Source organism: Bidens hawaiensis, unplaced genomic scaffold (assembly GCF_021521415.1).
Source record: "Bidens hawaiensis isolate Kalapana, Puna unplaced genomic scaffold, B.hawaiensis_p1.1 tig00039948_1, whole genome shotgun sequence".
Classification (NCBI taxonomy): Eukaryota; Viridiplantae; Streptophyta; class Magnoliopsida; order Asterales; family Asteraceae; genus Bidens; species Bidens hawaiensis.
The window spans coordinates 144,301-155,315 of record NW_027497022.1 but is presented as its reverse complement, the minus strand read 5'-3'; the positions used below and the strand labels follow the sequence as shown (position 1 = coordinate 155,315).

At 33.2% G+C, this 11,015-nt stretch overlaps 2 pseudogenes; one reads left to right on the top strand and one right to left on the bottom strand.

Annotated features, from left to right (window-relative positions):
* Positions 1-533: 533 nt before the first annotated feature.
* On the bottom strand, positions 534-1,436 carry LOC143591602 (putative receptor-like protein kinase At5g39000 pseudogene; annotated as a pseudogene).
* Positions 1,437-4,352: 2,916 nt separating this feature from the next.
* Positions 4,353-6,072, top strand: LOC143591601 (uncharacterized; annotated as a pseudogene).
* The last annotated feature ends 4,943 nt before the right edge of the window (positions 6,073-11,015 follow it).

The window sequence follows — 11,015 nt, the reverse complement described above, 5'->3', positions numbered from 1 at the left end:
CCTCGTTAAGGGATTTAGATTGTACTCATTCCAATTACCAGACTCGTATGAGCCCGGTATTGTTATTTATTGTCACTACCTCCCCGTGTCAGGATTGGGTAATTTGCGCGCCTGCTGCCTTCCTTGGATGTGGTAGCCGTTTCTCAGGCTCCCTCTCCGGAATCGAACCCTAATTCTCCGTCACCCGTCACCACCATAGTAGGCCACTATCCTACCATCGAAAGTTGATAGGGCAGAAATTTGAATGATGCGTCGCCGGCACGAGGGCCGTGCGATCCGTCGAGTTATCATGAATCATCGCAGCAACGGGCAAAGCCCGCGTCGACCTTTTATCTAATAAAATGTTTACCAATTTCCATTGTGTTAAGAAAATGTAATTGACATCTTGAGAACTATGATTTTTATTGAGTAGTCTTAAAAGATTAATATTAAAAAAAAATGGGTCTATTATCCGCAAAGTGTTTTCAAAATTTACAAATAAGTTATGGGTGTTACAAACTTATGCTTTGTAGTTTTTATAATAGAAAACTTACCTGTTGTTGATGAAGTGCGACCTCAAGTTCTTTAACGACCTCGACCATTTTAGGTCTTTTTTTATGGTCTCTATTCAAACATCGTTTTGCGATGGCTGCAAACGTTGACAAAGATTCCTTATTTATTTGATGATTTAGATCAGGAAAAATAACATCGTCTAGTCTATCTTCATCGCAATGACTTTTCCAAGTATGCACTAAAATGCATACGAGCTTATCCTTATCAAATTCACAACATAATCTTCTGCACATTACTTCAAACAACACCACTCCAAAAGAGTACACATCACACTCTTTAGAAAGAATACATGTCTCAAAATATGCTGGATCACAATATCCAGGTGTACCTACAATATTAGACACTAGATACGTGCATGGTTGGTTAGCTGGACCAATTTTTGATAAGCCAAAATCAGAAACTTTAGCGGTCCATTTATCATCCAGAAGGATATTGGAGCTTTTGATGTCACGGTGAAGAACCCTTTGTTGCGTCTTCTTTGGATCATGAAGGTAGGCGATTCCTCTTGCAGCCCCAAGACATATGTTAAGACGTTGGGTCCATGTGAGGCTAGCTTTATCAAGATAGCGATCAAGGCTCCGACGAGATGCATACTCGTACACAAGGATTCTCTCATCACCCTCCCTGCAGAAATGTAAGAGGGAGGCCAAATTTTCATGATTCAATTCAGAAAGCATCGTGATCTCCTTCCAGAATTCGACATCCCCTTGTCCAAATTTACGGTTTAAACGCTTAAAGGCAACCGTTGTCTTTCCATTTGGGAGAACTAGTTCTCCTCTGTACACAGCTTCAAACCCACCAGTTCCGATAGGCTTATCGCTAAATTTGTTTGTAGCTGCCTTTATATCCTCAAGTTTGATTTCTAGGTGTCTAAAATCATCCATGTAAGACATGTTTTTTTTACCAATTAAATATGGAAATTAAATAGAAGCAATTGTAGATAGAACACTAGACAATCCCAATATTCAAACACAATATCTCATATAACATATGAACAAGAAAGTCTAACCTTCTAAAATAAGGTTTGGTAGTTATGAAAAGCAAAGCAGCAAATGAATCTGTCGGCAGCTAGCAACTGCACAAAACAACAATAAAGGTGTCTGGAATTATGTGAATAAAGAGATGTAGACTTTTATCCAGAAGAACTCCAAATCAACGAGAAACTGGGAAAGGCCCTTAATCTTTGCAAGCTTGACATTTCACTCCTAAGCAGCGTCCGAATTAAATCATCAATCCTCCAGAAAAATCAACTTTACATAACATGATTTATATTGCGTTAGGGATGAGCAAATTCGGTACCGGTACCGAAATTAGTACCGAATCGGTACCAAAATTTTGAATTTCGGTATCGGTACGGTATGGTACCAGTATTTTCCGAATTTTACCTTAAAAACCGGGTACCGAGAATTTACGATTTTCGGAATCGGGATTTTTGGTACCGATGATACCAATCTCATCCCTATTTTGCGTATATATTATGTTGTGTCTATAGGGTTTATTTTTGTTTTATTTTTTTTACTTTCTAAGTTTTAATTTCACTTTGTATACAATATTTCCTTTTTACTTCACTCCCTATTTTGTATGTAATATACGCTTTTAATTTCATTGCATTCGAGAAATCATAAACTAAACACGTGGTAGTGAATAATATTAATTTTTAGATATTATAGTATAAATTCTATTAAAAATGGAGTTGTGTACGTATTATAAATAAATAACTTTTGTGTGTAGTAAGTTATACTGAATGTCGGCATCATTGGCGGTGTAACAATGCCGGCCGGATATTTATCTCTGATAACTTTCGTTGTTAATTTTAAGAGAAAATAAATATGCAATTGTATTTAAGTTTTTCTCTCAACCATCTAAATAAATGTTCGATATAACTTTTATTAAAAATGTAGTTGCATGAGATATAAATCATTTATTCTCGTCGTAAACTTGACCTAGTGTCAGCACTCCACCGTGCTAGTGCCATGACAAACTGAGTTAATACCGTCAAGGAATTTTTTTTTTCTTTTCTTACCACTTTGTTTATTAACTTTTATTAACAAATAGAGTAAGTGGCATTTTCATCCATGAGGTTAGGTCAAGTTACGCAACTCTAATACAATTTTTTTTGTAATTTGACCCTTAAGGTTTCCTAATCTTGCCATTTTCGTCTATTTCACTAGCCTCGTCAGTTTCTTAACGTTTAGTCATCGAGATTCTGTCATTTTACCTATTTAGATGAAAATGACTATTAGGCAATGTGTAGTGGGCTACAATTCTAGGCGATAAATGGCGAAAAGGGGCGCGAACACCGCCCCCTTGGGCTACAAAAGGGGCGAAATGTGTTGGGGTGGGGGGTGGGCGACAAATACTTGTCCAAGGTTGTGTTTTGGAATTTATTATTATTATAATAAGTTGTGTGTGGTATATATATATATATGTGTGTATATATATATTAGCCTACAACTCCATTACACCTCAAAAACAAATTCTCATCCATTGCTGACTGGGCGCCACACAGCGCAAAACGCCCCAATTTATAGCCCCTCCACTAAGCATAGCCTTATGACCAAACCTTATAGACGATTTTATAAAATAATATTTCATATTTAACTATCTTAATATATATATATTAATAATTATTAATAAAATGTCTAATTTATTTATGTTTTCACTAAAAAAATAAAAATTGCGTATTTAACTATTTTAACTAGTCTCTTTTTTCTTCTTTTACCAATTTCCGGGTTTCGATGACTTGCGTAAGTTTTTCATATTAATCTTTTATTTTTTATTTACCCAACCCGGCTAACACCCGATAAAAACATCGTAAAACCAGTCAAAACTCGGTTAAAAACCCGACCATACCCGGATCTGGTTCTTACCCGACCCGGTCCTTGACTTTGTTGTCCAAACCCATAATCGGTTTCTACCTTGTACTTGATTCCTGAAAAAACCGTAGGTGTCCACCTAGCTACACCCATTGTACAGATTCATCCAACCTGGCTACAAAAAGATCTAATATTTGGCCAAAAAGTAGGATCTTCTTTGATCATATTAATGACACTGGACTCGCTGTATCTCCGGTTGTTAAATTGAACACCATTCCTACATTTCTATTGACTATTTGGCCACGCCATAGTTGACCATTTTTTTTTTCAGTTTCGTGTTCGTTAATTTTTTTAACTTGGAAAACATTATAGGCATTTATTGCTATATGGGGTTGACTTTGCTCTAATAAAAGATGAGTAGTGGCATGTCAAAGCTTTTATTTTTATCCCGAATTAGACATGTAGATAGATTCTATAATTTGATAAAAGGTGATTGAAGAGATGTGTTAGTACAATAATGCATTAGTGAAGTTTACAAGACATAACCTAAAGGGATTGGTGTTTAGAACATAATTCAAAAAGAAGGGTTACAATATTTTATTTCTTAAAGTGAAGGGTCTTCGGGATATACTTGTAAGCATCTATGTACTATTTCTGAAGACAAAAGATAAATATATGTTTTGTTGATATCAGAAGAAAAACTTGATCTATACTATCATATAAACTCTTTTAACTAGTTAAATTGTCAATTATCTAAAGCGGATGGTATGATAAATGATGTAGAATATGACCTCTTGATATCGTCATTATCAGCCAAATCCTACTAGTTGTATGTGCACACTATAGGATCATAGGGAGGACCACTTTTACACTTGTGTATATCCTCAAAACATTACGGGATAAGAAAATACTTTCAAGAGGTATCGATTGCTTGATTGATGATTATTAGCTGTAGCAGATATCCAAAGTGTCTAAAACTTAATCATGATTAGGACTGTAAACAAAACAAATTTTTGGCGAACTGTTCATGAATAGTTCGGTGTGAAGTACATTCGACAAACTAAATGAATAAAACTGAACATATATCATGCTCTTTCAATAAATAGTCAATAATGTATTCGTTTATGTTCATTAATGTTTGTTTATGTTTGTTCATTAAAGATTATTAATACTTTTTAATTACTTTTATAAGCTTATCATATACATTTAAACAATAATATTAACTTATACATGTGTATTATGTTATTAATTTATATGTAAAATAACATATAAATATGAATATTAAAAAAAACAAAAACACAAACTTGGTAATCAGACAGAACTTTTGACACTCATAATTTTCAGTTAGCCGAATCACATAAACATGATTTGTGCTGATTTGTGTTAGCCATAGTTTACGACCAAGTTCATTTCCTTAATGAACGAACACAAACATAAAATTATGTTCGGTTAATTGTCCCTAAACTGTCCGTTTGTCCGATAAAAATTTAACGATCGACAAAAACCTTATTCAGTTTGGTTCGTTCACATACCTAATCATCATACTTTAAGATCAAGTTTCTATTAAATAATTTCCATTGCCATTATAAAAAAAAGTAATAACTTATCGAATGACATAGCGTCCACATATTGGTGAAAAATTGAAGCGTAATTGAGTAAACGTTATTCAAAAGGAAAGAAAATGTATGATGATCACAATCAATATTTCCCACAAAAATAAAAAATAAAAACGATCGATGATTAAAATAATAATTACACCTGTCACCTTTAGATTTGCACTTTCTGACTAATTAATCACTTTTTTCAACCACGACTCCCAATACTTAACGTCTACTCCCCTTGATTTCATAACCCATGGCAGACACCACAAAACCCACCACCACCAACCACCAAACCCCACCTCCCCAACCGCCACCCATACCGTCCAAACCCCAACATCTACCGCCGCAACTACTTCTGCCTCTGCTGCTTCTGGGCAATATTAATAATAATCCTAATCTTACTCATCGCCACCATCGCCGGCTGCCGTCCCCCATTCTCCATCACGTCACTCAAAACGTCTGACTTTAAACTAACACAAACTCTGATGGCACAACACACTTAACATCCAGCCTTAACCTCACTCTGTCCACCAAAAACACCAACAAACGTGTCACGTTCTTCTACGATCCAACCACAGTCACTTTACTGTTATCAGCCCAGGATACCCAGATCGGAAATGGGTCGGTGGCGAATTCGTTTGTTAGTGAGCCGAGGTGGTTCGGGCTGGGTTGGATGGGGAGAATGTGTTGTTGGAGTCGAGTGATGTGAGTCGGGTTAGATCGGATCTGAAGAGAGGTGGAGTGAGGTTGAAGATTTATTTGGATACGAAAACACAAGTGAAGATTGAGTCGTTTAGAAGTAAGAAAGTTGGGATTCGGATCGAATGTGATGGGATTCGGAGCTTGGTTCGGGAAAGAATGCGACCGTGGCGGCTTCGGTTAATGATGCCAAGTGTAATGTTGATCTGCGGATTAAGATCTGGAAATGGACCTTTTCGAGTTAGTTCGTTAGACCGTTTGTTTTTGTTTTTTATTTTTTATTTTATTATTAATATTATTGACTTGATGAGGATTTGATGAAAGTGATTAGACAAAGGATGATAGAAGAAGAATTGAAGAAACAGTAATTTTCGTTACTCTTTGGTTATGATACTGAAATTATTGTAATTGTTTTCATTTGATTAAGTGTGTTTTTTCTACTTATGAAATATTCATTGTAAATGATTATTATTAATGATTATTTGTTTTTTCTTTGCTTCAAGCATTCTTTGTTTGTATTTTTACTTAACATAAAGAACTAAAGAAGAGCAAATTGATATTTTCGTCCACGTAGACATCACTTTCGTCATTTTCATCAAAATTGTTTTTTGTTTTAATATTTCTGTCATCATGGTTTCATTTTCATATCATTTCAATTCAATTTACTAGCTTATTTTTTCCTGTGATTAATAATGATTTTGTATTTTGTAGTTTGATATTGCTTTTAAAGTTTCCATTTTAGTTAGGTGTGCTGTTGGTTGCCCAAAATAGAAAAAATATACATGTGCCATGTTGCTATCTTTTTCGGTCCTGTATTTTTATTTTCACAATTGTTACTAGTGTTATTTAACACCAGTAACCATAAATTATTATTGTCATTATTCATGAATAGATTTGAATATGTGACTTGTGACCATATAAGTGGCATGTGTCTCTCTATTAAATGGAGACTATAAATGAACTAGACTCAGATTGATTTTCGTTCCTTTGTACTATTTTATGATTTATATCTTTTCTAATGGTGACTTTTTTGTATTTATGCTAACGCACTATATAAATTTGGAGAGCTTCGATGTTCCATTCTGGCTAGACTATGTTGTCTTAATCGAGCACACACTGGTTTCAGAGTTTGGCTTGGGCTTTCCGCCGGAAAATCATACCGCCGACTGTCACTTCACAATCGTTGTGTCACCATAAGAGAAGAGTTCTCTAGCTAAACACACGGCGGGACGAAACCCTGGAGGGGCTCATAGTTCGAACTGACAACCTTTACACAAGGCCTAGCTCAAATAATTCATTGTCAATATCCACCCAATAGTGATACAAGTAAGATTCAAACTTGAATTTCCATTGAAGAACCTAAGCAACCTACAACTAGACCACAAGGGAGGACTTTTATGATTAATATCGTTATGGTCATTAAAGTTGATTGCCATTCCTATATGTTTAACACTTGTATGCCATTCCTATTTGTTTCTCGCATTTTAATGTATTTGATATTAAAAACTCACTTTTAATCTCAGAGGCTCCTAACGATTGGGAAAATTAAATATAAAAAGTTCGTGAATTGCTATTTTCTTTCATATTTCGTGAATTGCATAAACTAAATAACTAATTGTGCCTTTTCTAGTTATAAATACCTTATGAATTTCCTCAGGTTATTTTATATTTGTTCACTCATTTTCGAAAAAATGAATGCTATAAACAAACTGGTCAAAAAGACCAACAAGACACCTCTCTTCACAAGAGGTCACACCAATTAGACCGTTCAATGCTCTTACAATTAGACCTATATTTATATCATAAAATACCAAAAATCTTATATCTCTAACAATGTCTTCTACCTTGATCGTGTTGACTTCAGTATTTAAAAGTAACCACATTGATAATTATTCAATTAAAAACTCTTCTTCTTTGACCTTGATCTAGAACCATATAATTAACACCTTCAGCCATAATGTAGTTTGATATATCGTTGTAATATAATTTCATTATTCGAGTTAATACTTAATTTCAACGTCTTATCTTACTAATAAAAGAAAATATTCAAGGCTACTAATGTTTACTTAGCACTCCCTTACATTTCATTCTCTCTATTAGTCATGTGACGTTCCTATATCAATTTAATTTAATTCATTATTAATTTATTATAACAATTTTAAAACCAAAATATATATTTAGAAATATGTATTTTTTGGGAAGGATTAACATGAAATCCAACACTAACATGAGAACTCTTGTAACTCATTCTAACCATAAATCTTAAGATTTGATGGTTGAGATCAATTATTGAATGATTGGGTTATACATACACCATGTTGGTTATTTATATACCAGGGTAGCTTATATGAGTCGTATAGGCTCTATACGGCTCGTATAGGTGCATAGTCAAGTCATTTTCAAACAGAAGTGTCAGGTTTTATTCTTTTGTATCGTATAGCTCCTATAAGGTTCGTATAGGGCTATATGACTCATATAGGGTCTATTTGACTTAGGGGTGTTCAAAATTTAATTCAAATTCGAAACATTCAAAATTCGACTCGATTCGAATTCGAATATGAAGATTCGAATTCGATTTCAAAATATTCGAATTCGATTTGATTCGTATTCGAGTATAGTAATCGAATACGAATTCATGTTTTTTTATTCGATTCGATTCGAAATTCGAAATCAAAATATATAATATATTAATATATATTTAATTTATTAATTTGGGTCAAATTCTTAAATAATAAATGTCAAAACATAACAATAAATCCCAATAACCCATACTGATATTTCTTTTATTTTGCCAATACTTAATTTTGGACTTATTTTCATGTGCTATTGTAGCTACTTTAAACTTATATTTATGTGTTTTATATTGATGATTATGATTTTTGAAGTTTTGACATATGTGAACTTGAATCAATTCAAATTTATTCGAATTCGATTTGAATTCGAGTTTCAAATACGAATAGAATCGAATTTCGAATATTGGATGTAATACGAATACGAATACGAATCGAATAATCCTACTTTTAAACGAATACGAATCGAATACGAATACTTGCAAAAAATAAATTATTCGAATTATTCGATTCGATTAACTTGAAAATTCGTTATTCGATTCGATGAACACCCCTAATTTGACTCGTATAGTTTTTTTTTTCAATTTTAAAATTACAAAAAATATCAAAAACAACACCCGAGTTGGTTACAAAATAAAAATATACATAACAACCTACGTACAACATGAGCGTTTCGGGGTAACGACTTTTTAGTTTCATTTGTTGGTGTAGATGTTGGTATTATCTTACAAAGCAACACACAAATCTTAAATGGTTTGAGAAAGAAAATCTTATACCTGGTTTATACGGGTCGTATACCACCTAAGAGTCGTATAGACCAAAAAAGTAATTAAAAATCTCTGGTCAAAGTACATGCTGACATGCTGTATATACGAGTTGTATAGACCCTATATGTGTCGTATAGGTCAGACGAGTTACGTAGGCTATACGAGCCGGAAAATCTATATGGCTCGTATAGGGTCTATACGGCTCGTATAGACTGCAAAAAGCTGCAACACTGAAACGTTCGTACGCAGGTCAATAAGTTAGGGTTATACGACTCGTATAGGCCCTATACGAGCCGTATAGTCTTATTCCCACACCAAGGGACTGGTGTATGCATAGCAAGGCCCTTATTGAATTTGGCCTCACATTGGATGGTACATTTTAGTATTATATTTTATTGCAAAGGGGTATAATAAGAATGTAATTGTAAGGAAAAGACTAAAGAGGACAAAAACTAAAAAAACATCTTTGGGATGTGTGCATGACTTTCTCTCTCCATCTTTATATAATCAGACGTGTTTACATATGTGACATCGTTTTACATCTTTTACATGTTTTGCGCACGTTTACATATCTTACATGCTTTACAACAACCAATAAATGTAAGAAATGCAACGGGCATGTGTAAAATTATATAACCAGACGTGTTTTACATTTGTTACATGCTTTAGATTCAGGCTGTTTTACATGTTTACATACTTTACAACAACCAATAAATATAAGAAACGTAACCGGTCTCGATAAGTACATATGTAAGATGAGATATGAATATGTATTAAATTAAGCATAATAATAATTAAACAATCTGGAATAGTTAGAGGTTTCCCATATATATTTGGAAGCTTTCATTTTCATTTACAATTAGAAATCTGGAATTATTAGAGGTTTCCCATATATATTTGGAAGCTTTCATTTTCATTAACAATTAGAATTACGATTATTATTATTGTTATTACTATATTTTTACCATCATTATTACTATTATAAGTAGCGTTTTTGGTACTCAACAAACATGTGTACAACAACAACATAGTAGTTAAGAAAATGAGGATTGACCATTGGGATTCTATAACTTTCTAACTTTCTGATTGCGACAACGTATTATTTTGTCATAATCATTTTTTTACTATGGTTTACTTAAACCGCATAAAGGGTATTTTGGAAAATTCAACAAAAAAATGATCATAGGTTATAATCTCTAGCAGGGGCAATTTAAGAATAACATTTTTTGCTGCAAAAGATTGCTAATCCGTTTGCAATTTGATACATGATGAGGTGGTTTTTAAAAGGCATTTTTGTTTTAAAAAGAGTTGACAAGCCAAAGTGTGTTTTAAATTTCGGGTCATAACTTTGGTTTCAAATCTTTAGGGTTATGAGTTATGACTTTGGTGACAGATCCAAAGATAAATTTTGAGCATTTAAAGTTTGGTTTTGAATTAGATTCAAAGCCACTAATTTTCTGTTATTTATGGGATATTTTGGATTTGACATGGGTCAAATTGTAAAAGGGGCAAAATGTGTTTCAACTTTCGGGTCATGAATTCGGTGATGGGTCTTTAGGGTTATGACTTTAATGGGCATTTTCGACTGATCAAAAGATTATTTTGAACATTTAATTTTGGGGTGATATTCAAAGTTAATATTTTCTATCATGTATAGGATAACTTGGATTTAATAGGGTTCAAATTCCTTTAATGGGCAATTTCGAAATCTTGGTTTTATGAAAACTACTCATTGTTCAAAGAAAAACCGGTTTGTGCAAAAGTTTGAATATGTACATATTTTAGTCTATTTAAGTGTGGGTGTGTGTATATGCACGTGTGTGTTTGTGATGAGGATCATAAAGAATTTTGAGAAATAATTTGGACCATTAAAAAAAACCTTTTAAAAAGGTAAACAAAAAGTACATAAAAAAACTAAAAATTAAACAAAAAAAAAGCATCAAAACGTTTATCCAGCATCCCGGTTTTAAATAAATAAATTTCTTAATAAATTGAATTTCATGAAACATT